The sequence below is a fragment of the Cupressus sempervirens genome, chromosome 8 (assembly GCF_028749045.1).
Source record: "Cupressus sempervirens isolate cs-2001-9-10 chromosome 8, ASM2874904v1, whole genome shotgun sequence".
Taxonomy (NCBI): Eukaryota; Viridiplantae; Streptophyta; class Pinopsida; order Cupressales; family Cupressaceae; genus Cupressus; species Cupressus sempervirens.
The window spans coordinates 279,366,146-279,385,281 of NC_143125.1; positions in this window are offsets into that span (position 1 = coordinate 279,366,146).

The window sequence follows — 19,136 nt, forward strand, 5'->3', positions numbered from 1 at the left end:
AGTCATATTACTAAGTCTGTGATATGACAAATCACTGCCACTAGTGATAAAACACATGTTGTGACTCATAGAAACTGGTATTTCTAAATCACAACTAGACTCTGAATTTAAGATCTACTAGAATACAAGATAAACTTGAAGAATTTTTAGAATTATTTTGTTATCCAATTTGTGACCCATTAACATAGCAATGTCAATATCACAAGACGATCTAAAAATTCACCTGGATCTTACAGTAAAATCTATTGTTAGGGCATTATCTAAGAGATCGTCACCTCTCATAATGCCTTTGCACAAGTATTCATTATTTCAGAGATCATCACCTCTAAATAATGATTACACATGGTGGAGCCCATAACTGTCAATAGCCTGACAAATAAAATTTAACTTTATTAATAACTAAAGAGTACAAATGAATTACAACTCAACCATACCAAGTCTCTTTCTGAAATGTTCTATCTTGACTCTAGATAGAGGTTTGGTGAGTATATCTGTTGTCTGATCTGCAGTACAAATGTATTCTAATTTAACAGGATTCCTGTCTATCATATCTCTTACATAATGGTAAGGAATTCCAATATGTTTGGATCTATCATGGAAAATTGGATTCACAAAGAGCTTGATGGAACTCTGATTATTACAATGAATGATCGTAGGATTCATGGCTTGCCCAAATAATCCCACAAGTAACTTCCTTAGCCATACTGCTTCTCGAGAGGCCATTGCTGCAGCAATGTATTCAACTTCTGTGGAGCTTTGAGCTACTGAAGATTGCTTTTTGCATATCCATGAAATCATAGCTGATCCTAAACTGAAACAACATCTTGAAGTGCTTTTCCTATCTTTAACACTTCCATCCCAATTTGAATCGGTGAATCCATGCAAATCGAAAACAACTCTCTCATATTTCAGTCCATAGTTAAAAGTACTTTGAAGGTATCTCATAATGTGTTTAACAACAACTAGGTGAATTTCCTTAGGTTCACACATAAACTGACTTAATGCATGAACTGCATAGCAAATATCAGGTCTTGTATTTGCTAGATACATTAGAGACCCAATTATCTGCCTGTAGAGAGTAGAATCTATTGGAGGTGATTCTGCAGTTGCTTCTTTAAGTTTATGCAAATTGGTTGCCATTCGAGAAGACATGGACTTGTAGTTCCACATTCCGAATTTCTTCAAGATGTCTGAAGTGTACTTCCTTTGATTTAGTATGATACTATCTGCATTCTGTCACACTTCCAATCCTAGAAAGTAATAAAGAAGACCCAAGTCTTTCATCTCAAATTCTCTGATAAGATCTTTCTTGCATTGATCTATAAGATTATCATCACCTGTAATTAATAAATCATTAACATATAATATCAAGATTACCATACCATCTTTATCTCTTTTATAATACAAGTTTGGATCAGCTTCATTCTTAGAGAATCCTAAGCCCTTTCATACCAGGCCTTGGGAGCCTGTTTAAACCCATAAAGAGCTTTCTTGAGTATGCAAACAAAGGCATTTGGATCATGAGTTTCAAAACCTTCTGGTTGCTCTATATAGACTTCTTCAAAAATCTTTCCATTGAGAAATGCTGTCTTTACATCCATCTGATGTACCTTCCATCCCTTAGATGCGGCAATTGCTAAGACAACTCTAACGGTAGTGTATCTGGCAACAGGAGCAAAAGTTTCTTCATAATCAATACCTTCTTTTTGAGAAAAAACTCTGGCTACAAATCTGGCTTTATATTTCTCAATACTTCCATTGGCAGCATGCTTTATTTTGAATATCCATTTTGAAGACACAATAGAATTTCTTTTTGGCCTAGGAACTATTTCTCAAACATCATTTTTCATAATTGATTGATATTCTTCTGTCATAGCTTCTTTCCAGGCTGGACGTTTTATAGCATCAGAAGGATTGGTTGGTTCTGTTTGGATAAATCAATCATATTTGCTGTATAACCAGAGAATCTTTTAGGTCTTTTGCTTTCTCTAATTGAGCTGCTTCAACTGTTTTTATGGCCCAAAGTGGCCTCTTCTTTGAAGTTTCTTCAAGGTTTATTTCATCTTCGACCTCTTCTAAGTTCTCCCTCTGAGAATCAGATTTACTTATTCTTTCAGAATTTGATAAAGGAGAGGGTTCATGAGAATTTATTTCTCTTTTAAATGCAAGATCTTTCTCAAAGATTACATCTCCGCTAAGTTCAATAGTTTTCTGTCCAGGTATGAAAATTCTATATGCTTTAGAAGTTTCGCTATACCCTACAAAGATACCCTTCCTTCCAGAGTGGTTCTAATTTGGTCCTCTTTTCTTTTGGCACATGAATGTAAACAGGACATCCAAAGATTTTGAGATGACTTATATTAGGTTTTATTTTAGTAAATACTTCTTCAGGGGTCTTATCTTTAAGATAGGAGTGAGGGCTTCTGTTTTGGATGTATACAGCAATACAAGATGCTTCTGCCCAAAGATAGTATTCTAGATTTTGATAAAAAATCATAGCCCTAGCAGCTTCTATAATTGTCCTATTTTTTCTTTCAGCTACCCCATTTTGTTTAGGGTTATAAAGAATAGTATACTCCCTCTTGATCCCTGATTCTTTACAAAAGGTTTTAAACAAATATGAGGTATATTCTCCTCCATTATCTGTTCTAAGGGTTTTAATTTTATGTCTTGAAATTTTTTTAGTTAATGCTTTGAATTCCTTAAATCTTTGTAATATTTCTTTTGATTCTTTGCATTTTAAAAAGTAAATCCAAGTTTTCCTAGAGAAGTCATCTATGAACAAGACATAATACTAGAATCCTCTGAGGGAGGGAACAAACATGGGTCCACATAAATTTGAATAAATTAATTCTAGTATATTATTTATTTTTCTAGTACTATCATGAAAAGGACTTCTAGTACTTTTGCCTAGGGCACACCCTTTGCAAATACTGGGGTGATTTTGGTTTAATTTTGGTAGTCCGGTAACCATCTTTTCCATAGTAGATAGGGTTTTAAAGTTTAGGTGCCCTAATCTTCTGTGCCATATTTCGTTTGAATCCTCTGCTTTGTAAACAAGGGCTTGAATGGGTTCTATATTTAGTTCATACAAATATCCCTTTCTTTGACCAATTACTTTAGCTTTCTTGATGGAAGAATTCTTAGCCCAAGTTAATACGTTGCCATCAGCGAATGCAACATTGTGTCCATCATCTTCTAAGGCTGTAATTGATATTAGGTTCCTCTTTATCCCTGGTACATATATTACATCCTTGAGAAGAAGAGCATTTCCTGTCTTTAGCTTCAAAGTGCAGCTGCCAATTCTTTTAACTGAATGTGCTGAGTTATCACCAATAGTAACTTCACAGTTAACTTTTTCGGTCAAGAAATCTAGAGTTTCCTTGTATCTTGTTATATGCTTGGATGATCCACTATTTATCACCCATGCCTTATTTGAGATTTCATTTGATAAGGAGGAATACAATGCACGATTCTATGGATCATAGGTTTCTTCTTTTCTGACAACATTTGTGCAATTTGCTTGTTGCTGGGAGTTTTCTGGACAATTAGATCTTTAGTGTCCAAATTTTTCACATTTGAAACACTTTATTTTTAATAGGTCTTTCTTGGGCTTGCCATTCTTCTGATTTCCTTTATTTTTCTTGAAATGTTTTTTCTTGCCTTTATAAGAATTGGCATTAAGAACGTGAAGTTCTTCATCTTCCACTTTAGGTTTTCCTCCTTTCTTTAGTTTTCTTGATTCTTCCTGAAGACAGCCATTCTTAAGCTTGTTAAAATTGGGAAGCTGATCTCTAGCACTTATTCCTTGTGCAAATTTTTCCTATGATTCTGGCAGTCCATCTATGGCCATGAGTGTTAATTCGATATCATTTATGATGGTTCCTATATTGGACAATTCATCTCTAATACTAGGGACTCTTAGAAAATAAGAGTTTATTGATTCTCCTTTCTTTATTTGGATGTGATTTAGTTGTCTCTTTAGTGCAAGGACCCTCGTTGCATTATTTATTTCAAATGCATTTCGTAATGCATTCATCATATCGTAGGCAATCTGGTGTTTTGTAAGCATAGGTACTATGTCATTTTAAACTCCATCCAATATGATTTGAATGGCTTTCTTGTATGTCATTTTAAACTCCATCCAATATGATTTGAATGGCTTTCCTGTTTCCATTGATCCATATAGATTTGTGGGGTTCAACAAGTGGCTGTTTGGATGCTCCATCAACAAACTGTCTAACATTATTTTCTTTGAGAATCATCAAGATTCTAAATTTCCATGCTTCAAAATGTTCCTTTCCATCGAATCTTTCTTTAGGTCTGATTGAATATGCCATTGGAAATGGAAGACAATTACTAAATGTAAAAGGTCTGATCACTGAAAATTTGCAGAGCCCTAGATCTGATAACGAGGCTCTGATACCATGTATAGTTCTTCAATTTTGAGATATAAATCTGACTTCAAGATTAGAACTTATTTAGGTTTAGAATGAACCTTGATTCAAATTCTATGTTCAGATATAGATGACAACTACAGATCTAACTAGTAATTACAAACTTGAATGATATAATCTTCTTATTGAACTGGTGGGAATATGTCTGCTTGGAGATCAGAATGTATGTATCCTGTGTGTCTCCAAATTGTAGTCATAACCCGCCTATATATCCTCTTTAGAGGGTATGTCCCTTAAGGGACATAACCCTTGGCACATAACCAATATTTAATTATCCTAAGTCGGCGACTAAGAGATAAGTGTTTGTTAGATTTAACTAACGATTAGTCAAGAACAAACTAAACATTTATTTCCAGATCACCGGCTCATATAAAGGATAAATAAATTATTACAAATGCCAATCTTGAGTATATATAGAGAGAAGAGTCAGGTACGATCTGTACCAGTCAACCTGAGGATTATCAAGGTTAAATTCTTAACAACTAACACTTAGTGACACTATTTTCAAAGATAAATTGATGTAAACCTTTGAAAATTGCCCTGTAGCTCTTTATCTACAGTGTACAAAATCTATGTTATGAAATGTGCTCTAGAATTGAGCAGTTAGACTATTGCAAGATGCGCTGCAGAATGAGAGGTTCAAAAAGGAATAGAGCCATGAAAAGACAAAACTCTCAGCAACTCCATTGATGCATGCATGCATGCAAAGGAGAATGATGAATACTAAGCTAGAAAAGGATGATGAATACTAAGCTAGAATGCAAGATTAATAGAGATGAGGGCTAACCATGCTAATTAATCTAAGTGGGCTAATCTAACATTCAAGAGTAAATAAACTAAATGATTAATAAAGCTAGAGTGCTCAAAAGAAATCAAATGTCAAGCAATAACATCAGGATAACATAAAAATTAGGATATTTTGGAAAGAGGTAGAGGCCTCCCTTTTTATGTGGAAATCTAATGGATGGATGAATGTCATTGTCAAAAATAAGAGCAAAACATGCCAACAATTTTTTTCAAAAAGAAAGTTATGACTAAGTTCTCTACACACTATTATAGAAAGAGTTGTAGATAAGACACAGTAAGAGAATGTTTACAAGTTTCAAGTCTTAGGTTACATGATAAGGTTACAATGTGTTTTCAAAAGAACTTGCTATTACATAAATGAAAACTAAAGTAGTTAAACTCTCGTAAGACACCTTAACTATCAATACATTACACTCTAACTGTAAACAATTCTCACAAATACATTACACACTAACTTACCATCTGCTAATAGATCTAATGACATCTAGTATCTAATTTACACCCTATCAAAACCATTTTCTAATTTAAATTCGTTACTTACTAACCATACTAATTAACTATACTAACAATCCCATTTGCTAACACCTATTTATTAATACATTTATTAACCGTACTAAATCTAATCACTAACTAACTAAAGTAACTTACTAATAAATAAGTCCACTTATGAAGTAAATTAATCTATTAACTATTTAAAAAAAAATAAATCTTTAAATCACACATAACTATACCCATTAACAACACAGATTTACTCACATACTAAACTAAGTTACTAGGTAAAATCCAATAACTAATTAACTAAGTTATTTTCACTTTCCACCAATTAAATCTACACACTAAATAATCAACTACTAACTAACTATACTCTTTGCACTAATTTACTAGCTATACTCTATGCACTAATTTACATACATAATAGGCTGCATTAAATGGAGCGCGCAACGCTTGGATAGGAAGGGTGAGTGCTTGGAAAGGAGGGTGAACACCAAGCAAAAAGGGAGGAGAGTGTGGGGGGGAGGAGGCCGGTGGACTCCAAACAAGGGCCCCCACCAAAGCAATTGCATTTTATTTTTTTTGAAACTTGACTATTTGATAGGCCTGCTTTGGAATATGGCAGACCCTGGGTGGATGGGAAGGTGAGAAATTTTGTGGACCTGGGTGGATGGGAAGGTGAGAAATTGTGGACATGTTATTCTGATATAATTTAATAATTAAACTATTCTATGGAAATTTAAAATATAGGAAACTTTTAAAACCCTATTACCTTATGTTCTTGTAGCAAAAATATTATGTCTTATCAACTTAATCAAGAATGTCTGCATAAGGACATGTGAATTATAGTGAAAAGTTAAAATGAATTCAATAGCATGTTTAAACCTAGAAAAAAAAAATGAAACTCTTTGACTCACTTTAACCCCATCATCAACTATCACCAAGATCAGAAATATAAATTTGAAACTTAAACCCTAAACACATTGTAACCTTATTGTGCAACCTCAAAACTTATAAACATTCTCTTATCGTTAACCTAGCTACATCTCATTCAAAGTGTGTGTGTGTGTGACGGTTATACCCTTTAAAAAAAATGTTAATGTGCTTCTGCCCTAATTTTGGGCATGCCAATGAGATGCAATAATTAGCAACAATGGAGATTTGTATATTTGTAATTCATTCTCAGTTTTAGAAACTTCCCAAAAGTTGTGCACTTAAGCGATGCTATTTTATTTTAGATGCACTTGAGTGATGCTAGTATATCATCAACAATTTAACATTCTTTAACTCCCTATTTTGTCTATGTGCGCCGACAAACAATAAAGTAAACAATTGTAAAAATAACATTCATAAAGTAATGTCCACGCATGTAAATGACACTTTGACACTAGGATTTAACGTGGAAACCCAATTTCGAAAAAAACCACCAAGTAACATGCTACATTTTTTTTTTACTCTTATGAAGTGAGCTCGGTAAAGAGCCAACCCTGTTAAAGGTTATACATCACATTGTTAAATGTGACCTTGTTAAAGGATTTAATCACCTTGTTAGGAGTGGCCTTGTTAGAGGACTTTAGATCATTCCATTAGAATGTCACATTGATTAAAGAATTTACAAAATGACTGTTAGGTCAACTTTGATTAAAGGACTTTGACTACCACAATGGTTAGAATGTAACAATAGGTTTGATCTTTAAAATACAACTCACTTTGCAAATTTAGATCTCCATTCACTCATATGCTGGTTCATTGACTGGCCTCCATCGTCATCTCCATCACTGATCTGCTTGGTATCCCTTCACACTTCTCCTTTGTAGATTTGCTCTTCACAACTTCTCCTTAAGCTCACCAATCAACAACAAAGCAACCTTGGAACACATCTCTTATGTCTCTTTAAATAGGTAATTGTGATCTTTTACCACTTAAACATCATTGTACATTTTAGGGTTAGGTCATATTCATCGAATCTTTCAATAATTCTTTTCGTTCTCCTTCTAGAATTTTTTGATAAAATCCTCACCTTTGATCATATAAAAAATTCTTCTAGTGCATTGAATTCACCAGCTTATAATTCCTTATCATCCACATGCTTTGACTAATTCAAAAATTCAATTGTGTTGGCCTCAGATTTGATTATTTCACAAACTATAACTTTTACTATCACTCGACAATCATTGTGTTCTTCTTCTTGGTCAACACTATGTAGCTTGACATACACTATCTTGTCTTGCTCGACATCAAAATGCTCACTCGACCATTACTATGCTTGGTCACTACTAAAATTTCCTTCATCAACTTGCTCGACAATAACTATCACTCAACTTGAACTATTTGTTTGGTTTCTTCATAAGTTCCTTAATCTTCTGCTTCACTTGCTTCATTAATCGACCAATACTGTTACTCAATCAAGCTTAGAGTTTAATTCAACTATTCTCGTTTCACTCACACATCAATTCACTTGTCTTCTTCACTTCATGTATTGATTAAACAACACATTATCTTGCCAATGACTAACTTATCAAGTGTCCATTGTAGTTCCATGATACTTAACTTCACATCACTCGTCAACATCACTAGCACCTTGCTATCTCTTCTTTTCAAATTGTCTTCATCAATCAAATGATATGACACTCTATAGTATTTGTAAATGTCTTTCCAATAGGTTTGACAATGTCTTACTAGCAGGTTTGACATCGATGACTACATAATAATTGTTCCAATCACAGTTTCCAATAATCTCCCTCTTTGGCATTGATGGAAACACCTCTAGTTACAATGCAATCACTACTACATTTGGGCTCCAATTGCGATGATCACCCATCAGATGAGCGACAGTAACTGGAATTGGCCCCCGTCGGACATGCATTGAACTCTTGTTGTCACAAATTACAATGACATGGGCTTCTGTCGCAATTGCGACATACAAAGCAATCATAATTTTGAAAAAAATAAGGTGAAGAGTTCCTCTTCACACTATCAGAGGTTCGACGGTATATTGTCATAATGACGATGACCTACATTTTCAGTTAGTCGTCATAGGTCCAACGACATTGCTATCTAGCCGAAGGGGTGTCGCAACGAAAATAGGTGTGTGACAACAACATTGTTTGAGCGATGCCCAACTATTAGTTATTGCTGTCGCAATGGTGACGGTAATTCTGTTGGAGCGATGGCTGCTTGTCGGGTAAACCATTGTAATTGTGACAAATTGCTGCTTTATAGAAAAAATATAATTATTTGCAAGCTCTGCATAGATTAGTTGTCATGCAATCATAGGTTAATATTGAGCTTCACTTGGTTTTGAGAATAGTTTAATGTTCTCTACTAATCAGGGCCAACCACATGAAGGTGGAAGCTCATTTTCCCCCCCTCCCCCCCAACATCTAAATTCCCCATTAACATCTAAAATCTTTAAGAAATGATCAATCTTTAAAGTACAAAAAAGGTTCTAGACCTGCAAAAGTGACATCATTTTCCCATCTTTTGGTGCATGTCATTTTTTTGTTGCATCCAAAATAAGATTCTGCCACTCTCAATTGAGAATGCACGTGCAACTCCGTTCTATATGCATGGACAATAGAAGGAGCTGAAAAAACCCAACATGTTTACATTTATTTAACAGGTCTATGCAAACCTCTAACAAAAATGTAAACTTGTTAGGTTTTTTCAGCTCCACTTGATGTCATATGCATATGAATTGAGATTGCATATTGACCTATGGAGTTCTTCTACATTGCCTGGAACCAATAGATTCACACAGTTAGTTGTCATACAATCATAGGTTAATGTTGAGCTTCACTTGGTTTGAAGAATAGTTTAATATTCTCTACTAAGTAGGGCCAACCACGTGAAGGTGGAAGCTCATTTGTCCCCACACCCCCCTAACATCTGAATTCCCAATTAACATCTAAAATCTTTAAGAAATGATCAATCTTTATAGTACAAAAAGGTTCAAGACTTGCAAAAGTGACATCATTTTCCCATCTTCTGGTGCATTTCATTTTTACATCGCATCCAAAATAAGAATCTGCCATGTTGAATTGAGAATGCACATGTGCAACTGCATTCTATATGCATGGACAACAAACGAAGCTAAAAAAATTAAGTTTTTAAAATTATAGACCATCATGAACATTAGAGCTTTAATTTCTATGGCCAAGGGAATTTTCATGATGGTCTATAACTTAAAATACCTAATTAAAGACCTCTAAAAAAAATGCAAACTTGTTACGTTTTTCAGCTGCACCTAATTGCATATTGAACTATGACCTCCTTCTACATTGCCTCAAACCAAGAGATTCATACAATTAGTTTTCATGCAATCATATAAGGTTAATGTTGAGCTTCACTTGTTTTTGATAATAGTTTAATATTCTCTACTAAGTAGGGCCAACCACGTGAAGGTGGAAGCTCATTTCCCCCCTCCCCCCAACATCTAAATTCCCCGTTAACATCTAAAATCTTTAAGAAAGGATCAATCTTTAAAGTACCTGGAATGTCCTCATCACCTTCTACTACTCTCACGGAAAGTCCATCTTCATTGCTCACAAGAAATTCATCACAATTCTTTATTGATTCTCACACATCTAAAACAAGTACTTCTAGGAATGTCCTCATCGCCTCCTCCATAAAATGAATCCAATATTACAAAATGCCCCCTAAGAAATAATAGTTCAAGTGAAATAAACACATGAAAAATGAGAGAGAAAAAGAGGAGTATACTTACCAATAGGCATTGCCATCATATTTGTGGCCATGCTACATGTTGAGTGAGTTTTATTATTTTTCTACTATACATGATACATACATACATGTATGTATGTATGTATGTATGTATATATATACAAAGAGATCTTTTTAAAGGTGCTAGGCGACTTACCTCGAGATCCTCCAAAAAAATAATGTAGACTAGGAAAAAAAGGTAGAGTTCACAAGGAATTTTACAAAAACATATCATAGCAGGTATTTTTAGAAAGAAACAAGCCATAACCCAATTAAATGGGTCTAGTTGTTGCTTTTCTGGATTGATTACAAATTCCTATAGAACCATCATCATATTAGGTACAATAAAATGAATGAGATGCAGAGATCATAAGGGCATGATAACAAGATGCAAAGATCACAAGGGCATGACAATGAAACACAACGATCACAAGGGCATGACAACGAAATCCTAGATCTCCACATGATACACACATACATACATACATAAGAGATTTTTTTAAAGGTGCTTATTACATCTTAGCACAACAAAAAAATTGATCGAACTGCATACATATTTCAGAATCCAAATAATTTAACAATAAAACTCACTCAACCTGTGCTAAGTGACTTAGCTCAAGATCCTACACAAAAATAATGCAGAGTTAATGGGCAATATGTAAATATATAATGTATGTATGTAGGGGAAATATAATGCCAATTAACACTGATATTAACTCTACTCATTTTTCTTAGACTGTATATATATATATATATATATACCTACATACATACATACATACATATATATACATACATATATACATACATACACATATACATACATACACACATATACACACATATACACACATACATCTATTTGCATCCTTTGCATGGTTTAGAGGTAATTTCATCGTCGCAGAGGCTTCTATAAGGGAATGAGCCCGTGATTATGACATTTACACAAAACAAATGGGGAATGATTAATGTCCTATTTTATTTTCTATTTTTTTAATTTTACGCAATCCTCCATATGGCCTATAGTAATATATGTATTTCATCTGCATTTCCTTTTCCATTGCGGCAGCAGTAGTAGATACTTGGGATCCTCGCAGGGAGAGCGTGCCAATACATGCACGGTTACATCCTTGACTTCCATTGTTGGGAAAACATATGGAGCCTTTATATCAAACCATTTGTTATAAATTGGGGAGTGTGCTTCATGCCTGGCATTCAAGTGATGCATTTGCATATGCAATTTTATCACCTTCAAAAACTATATTTGATCCTGCTATCTGGGAACAACTGATTGTTCATTTTATTGTACCTAATCTGATGACAGTTCTATAGGAATTTATAATCAACCCATCTAATCAACAACTTATAGACCTATTCAACTAGGTTATGACTTGTACATATACCTATATTTATTGTGTCATGGCTTCTGCAAGGGAATGAGCCTCATGATTATGACATTTACATAGAAGAAGAACTTGCTTCTTCAACTCCTTACACTCACTCTTTACTGAAGTTATTCTTCCAATAGTGAGAATAGCTGCTACAAATTCTTGGGAGCCAAGGGACCCTAAACCTATGCTACATTTTCTTGAGATGTGGGAGAAGTTACTGCCGGCTTCAATACTTCATAACATACTAGATCATATAGTGATGCCCAAATTAACAACAATAGTAGATACTTGGGATTCTCATAGGGAGAGCGTGTCAATACATGCATGGTTACATCCTTGGCTTCCATTGTTGGGCTGGAGTATGGAGCCTTTATATCCAACCATTTATTATAAGTTTGGGAATGTGCTTCATGCATGACAATCAAGTGATGCATTTGCATATGCAATTTTATCACCTTGGAAAATTGTATTTGATCTTGCTAGCTAGGAACAACTGATTGTTCATTTTATTGTACCTAATCTAATGACAATTCAACAAGAATTTGTAATCAACCTAGCTAATCAACACATAGATCAATTTAACTGGGTTATGGCTTGGGCATCTATCATTCCCATTTATCATATGGTTTCAATGTTGGAGGCATAAGTTTTTCCAAAGTGGCAGTAGATTCTGTAAAACAACAAGTGCTTGTACAATCTAGAGATAGATGATTGATTGCATCATTTAGTTGAGATGCACCATAATCAAACTAGAGGAAATCAATGATAAAACAAATATATAATGAAGAGAAAACATGAAAACTCAAATGCTGAAATGCTGAAATGAAAGCTATCGAGTATCAAACACCTATGCCCCAGTTACAACACAATGAGAAATTGATTTTAGATATGGTAGAGGCAAGTATTTAGAAGTTTGATTAGAATTTAAGGCACAAGAGAGAGTCTGTGGCAATATATCCAGGAAAGTGTTGTGGTAGCTACTCTGACATTGGAGTCAGTTTCAAGTGTCTTTGAGAATTCACAGTCCAAATATCAGGGGGACTACAAGTTGTGCAATTTGTCATGAATTGCATCTATATTTAGAGGAATAAAAAATTGTTTCTCATCTTTGTCTCATTGTTGGACACAAAGTGTGCTTGAAATAACAAAGTTTAATCATCTTCCATTAGTGGATAGATATAATCCTCTCACTGAATACTCATCGTTCATAGAGTGCATGAAAAAAGCCTCTCATCAGTTTTAGTGCATTTCTATCCACTTGCTGGTCGGTTGAAGAAGGGAGAATCTCATCGCTGATTACAAGTTGATTGTAATGATGCATGGGTACGTATATGGAACTAATGCAATAAGCTCTCCAAGATTTCTATTGCATGAGGTTGATTTTGGATGGGGAAAGCCATTGGATGTGTAGATCACAACAATGAATGAAATTGGATTAATGTTTTTGTCATGTGGAAAGGATGAAGGAACAAACATTTTGGTCTCCACTTGCCTTCCTCAACACCAGATGCAAGTCTTACATAATCTTCTCTCCATTTAACTACAATGACTTGCAATATTCCCTTGTAGGATGAAAATTGTAGGCAATGACAAGTACTAATTAAGGTTATTACTAGTGGCAGTTTGCAAAAACAATACCAAAAGATCTATATTTAAGTCTACAGATGATTTCCAGTAGCAATCCAACATATATGAAAGTCACACCCATAGTGAGACCACAAAAACAAAATCTCCAAGATAATTTACAACATACATATCAAATCATAAAATGAAATCTTTATCTACTTCACCCTACCAAAAGATTTATAATTTACATATGAATCATTTCAACTTGTATGAAACTCATTTCCATTGTTAGATCATCAGTAACTTCTAATCCTTTCATAACCTGCACACATATGTACTAATTAAAGTTGCAATTAAGAACGTCATCTCCATTAGTAGATGATTAAAATGAAATCCATTTACAACCCACACCACCAAAACCTCTATTGAATCTATAAATGAAATACAACATACACACCAATTCAAATCAATTCTACAGTTAGACAATAAAGAGATTTCCATTTATAACCCACAACACCAAATCATAATCCTTTTGAGTCCACATGTGCAACTTACATAAAAGCCTAATTGAATTAAATGTGAGATGTGTATTAGTGTAAGCATACTCCCATTTTCTAAACATATAACTCGTACCCATAGGTTTCATCTTCTAATACAAAATGTGATGGATTCTTATAATAAAATAAATAAATAAATGAATGATAACAGGCAAAATGTATATGAAAATTTAATAATGAAACTCACCTTGAGGAACTTGTGTATTCTCTTGCCAAACATGTCATAAAAAATGTTCATGATTTTTTTTGCTTCTACATGTTTTTGCATGGAGCCTTCACACGCCTAGTGCGCACAAATGTCTACTTAAGAATGTTTTATTATTTGGATTTTGGAATATGTATGCATCTAGATCAATTTTTATGTTGTGCCAAGACTTCTATGTGTATACATACATACACACATACATACATACATACATATACATACATAATAGTAATATATGTAATGTATTTGCATTTTCTTTGCCATTGCTTATAAGAGTGATTCAAGGTTGGGAACCACTTAAATATCCTTTGCATGGTTTATAGGTAATGTCATTGTGGCAGAGGCTTCCACAAGGGAATGAGTCTCATGAGTTAACATATGTCTTAAAATAGTTAAGTGCTACCTAACTATGTCCAAGGTGTCTGCACACTCCACCTACCGGACTACCTACATACCCATATCCATAGGATCAAGACTGTTGAACTACTCACTCTAATGCATATGTAGTTATGGTTTCTAATCATTTTGATCTAGTTGTATTCCTATAACTGCTAATGAGATTAACTCACCTAATACAACTCTTTTCCATCATACACCCACTCGAAAAAATCAAATGGGTTTCTATAATTAAAATAATGTAATACCCTGGTGCAACCTTTGTGTTGTAGTTTACAGTTAATGTAAGGTTAACATATATATGTCCTAAATCACTCCTTATATAGTTATGTTTAAAAACTAGTTTTGAAGCACATATTCCTTTTATTAATTGTAAGGTTTATTGCCTGAACATCCATACATGTATAAACATGGGAAGTTACTTGAAATTTCATGAGATCAATCTTTAAAGTACCTGGAATGTCCTAATTGCCTCTTGCTACTCTCATGGGACGTCCATCTTCATTTCTCATGAGAAATTCATCACACATGTACATCTCGGAATGTCCTCATTGCCTCCTACATAAAATGAATCCAATATTACCAATGCCCCCTGAGAAATTATAGTTCAAGTAAAATAAACACATGAAAAATGAGAGTAAAAGAGGAATCTACTTACCAATAGACATTGCCATTGCATCTGTGGCCATGTTTCCTGTTGAGTGAGTTTTATTTTTTTCCTATTGTGCCAAGATCTCTTTGTCTATATACATACATACATACATACATACATACATACATACACATACATACACATACATACATATACACATACATATACATATACACATACATATACATATACATATACATATACATATACATATACATATACATACACATACACATATACACATACACATACACATACACATACATATACATATACATATACATATGTATGTATGTATCATACATACATACATACATACATATACAAAGATCACAAGGGTGCAACAATGAGATGCAAATATCACAAAGGAATGACAACGAAATGCAATGATCACAAGGGCACAACAACGAAATACTAGATCTCCACAATCCACAAGTTTCACTCTATATATACATACAGACATACATAGACACACACATATGTGTGTATGTATGTATGTATGTATATATACACATATATACATATACATCTATATATGTATATACATACATACATATACATAATTACACACACACACACACACACACACACACACACACACACACACACACACACACACACACACATCTTCATATGCAATTTTATCACCTTGGAAAATTGTATTTGATCCTACTAGTTGGGAACAATTGATTGTTCATTTTATTGTACCTACTCTGATGACAATTCTATAAGAATTTGTAATCAACTTAGCTAATAAAAAACTACACCAACTTAACTAGGTTATGGCTTGTTTCTTTCTAAAAATATCTGCTATGATATGTTTTTTTAAAATTTCTTGCAAAGTCTGCCCATTTTTTGTGGTCTGCATTATTTTTTTGCAAGATCTTGAGCTGTTACTTAGCACAAGTTGAGTGAGTTTTATTGTTTAATTATTTGGATTCTGGAATATGTATGCAGCTAGATCAATTTTTCTGTTGTGGCTAATATGTAATAAGCACCTTAAAAAAGATCTCTCTGTATATATAAAGACTACAAGTGCAATTTTCATGTATTGCATTTGCATTTCTTTGCCATTTCTTATAAGAGTGTTTCAAGGTTGGGAATGTGCTTCATGTGTGGCATTCAAGTGATGCATTTGCATTTGTAATTTTATCACCTTGGAAAATTGTATTTGATCCTACTAGTTGGGAACAACTAATTGTTTGTTTTATTGTACCTAATCTGATGATAGTTCTATAAAAATTTGTAATCAACCCAACTAATCAACAACTAGACCAATTTAACTGGGTTGTGGCTTGGGCATGTGCTATTCCCATTTATCATATGGTTGCAATGTTGGATGCAACATTTTTTTCACAATGGTAGCAAGTTTTATATCATTGGCTTTGTTCAAGTCTTGACTTTAATGAAGTAACAAAGTGGTTTTTAGGGTGGAAAGGACTGTATAATGAAGATGACACTTGGAAAATTGAATGTTAAAATGCTAAAATGAAAACTATCAAGGATCAAAAATCTTTTCCAAATTTACAACACAATGTGAAGTTGATTTTAGATATAAACAAAAAAAGAAGAAAACACGACATAAATCATTCCCTATTTATTTTGATTATGTAGAGCTACACATGAAAGAGGGTGGAGAGCTCCGAATGAGGGTGGATAGCTCTTAATGTTGCCGCTTCCTTGTCATTGGTGAAGTTCATTGCTATGATCTCTACATTTTTTTTCATGCCCTTGGTGGAGATTAGTAGAGATCTATGATTTTTTTGTCATGCCCTTGGGATCACTACATTTTATTGCCGTGCCATGCCCTTGTGATCTTTGTTCCCTTTGCACTAGGACATTTGGGGTCAAATTGCAATGACGATGTAATTTGTGGTGTATTCAAGATCAAATGTAGTAGTTCTCTATGATTTTATTCTAGGAGAGAAGAGGTACCTATGTAAATGTTCTTTTCTTTTCCTTCTAAACATGTATCTCTTTATATTTCCCCCAACAGGTGATTGGAAAAGATTCTTTTTATGTATATGTATATGTATGTATGTATGTATATATAGAGAAGCTTCTCTTTATTTATGTGTATATATACATACACACGCACACACATATATATACACATATACATGGATCATAAGGGCACAACAACAAGATGCCAAGATACATATATACAATCATACATACATATATACATATACACATACATGCATACATGCATACATACATCTACATATGTAATTTTATGACCTTGGAAAACTATATTTGATCTTTATTCAATCACCAAGAGATACTACAATTTGTAAGTACATATTTCTGCATACTTAGTTTGGTATGAATAGTTTCGATTGAATTCATCTAAGGAGAGCGAGTCTACTAATGATGATAACGGCTCCATGTATTGGATCTTTAGAGGAGAGAGACTTATAGAAGATTTGATGTTGTTTATGGATATGGGATGATTCATTTGTGGTGCCAATATATCCTCCTCCATATTGAATTTCTATATCATAAAATTTCTAGATACAAATCACTGGACTTGGTCTTCTAAAATGGTATGGGCTACTTGGAATTGTCAAACTTGAACCATTGAACTATACATTCAGATTGATGAACCAAAACTTTGAATTATTAGTTTCATGTTAAGAACCTTTTGCCTTTGAAATGCAAACTTTGATTTTTATTTGTGGTCCGTGGGTTATTATGAACCAAAATACACCTAAATGTTCTTGGAGACATCTGAAAGCATCTGCACAAATTGATATGAACCATTCAATCTAAATTACAAAGTCTTTGAATCTTAGTACTCTGATCCAAGCCAAGAGCCTTTTGGACATTGAAACCACTAAACTACCTAGGACAATGAACTTATCAAACATATGAACCTTCTTGAACCAATGGAACCATTTTGAAATAGGTTCAATGAGGTTCAAAACCCAAGACAAACTAAGATATAAACCTCAAACAAGGGATGCGTGCTATGGTAGGGTAGGAGGAAAATGGTTGTGTGAATGGCTAAAATGGCAAGTTTTAGAAAATCAAGGTGTCAGTAGCAAGTAGTTTCATTAATTTGATAAGGGAATCAACTTTCAAAGTGGGATGATCAAATTGGCATGTCCATCCTTATGATAGATATCTCTATCTCAGAATAGAAAATTACCTCAAACAAGCAACAAAGAATTATTTAATGTATGGAAAATTAGAAGAACATTCACCTATAATATTTTTGAAGGACAAAAATATAATGAAAATATAATTTGGTGGTAAAAGCCATTAGCTATGTGGCTCCACACTGTGGCTATTCCACTATCTACTAGTGGAAACTCTTCATGTTAAATATGAAGATCTTGAAATTATAAAAGATAATTATCAGAGATCTATATTTGTGTTTTAGTGATAACAAATATACAGTATAATTTTAAGAAAACTTATAGTCTTAAATATATATAATTAAAAAAACAAACAAGAGTACTAGCTGTAGTTGTATAATTCTAGTATTATTGATTATGTTAAAAAAAATGTTCAATAAAATAAGTATGTAGTAACTTAAATGGATCATCTTGTAGTGGTAATATTTTTTGAAGTTTGTGTTGGATACAATTGTTAATTGTGTATTTCCTTTGATGTTACACAAATGTCATATTAGTCATCAGACAGAGTCTACCGAGCTCAGATGATCAGCAAAGCAATTTACAGTGTCTACCGAGCTCCCAAGGTTAACAAATAAAAGTCAGTTCTTACCAAGCTCACTCGGTCATCAAAGGATTTTGTAGCAGAAAGTTAGTGTTAAATGAGCTTCCAAGGTTAACAAAGAAAAGTTAGTTCTTACCAAGCTCACTTGGTCATCAAAGGATTTTGTAGCAGAAAGTTAGTGTTAATCGAGCTCCCAAGGTTAACAAA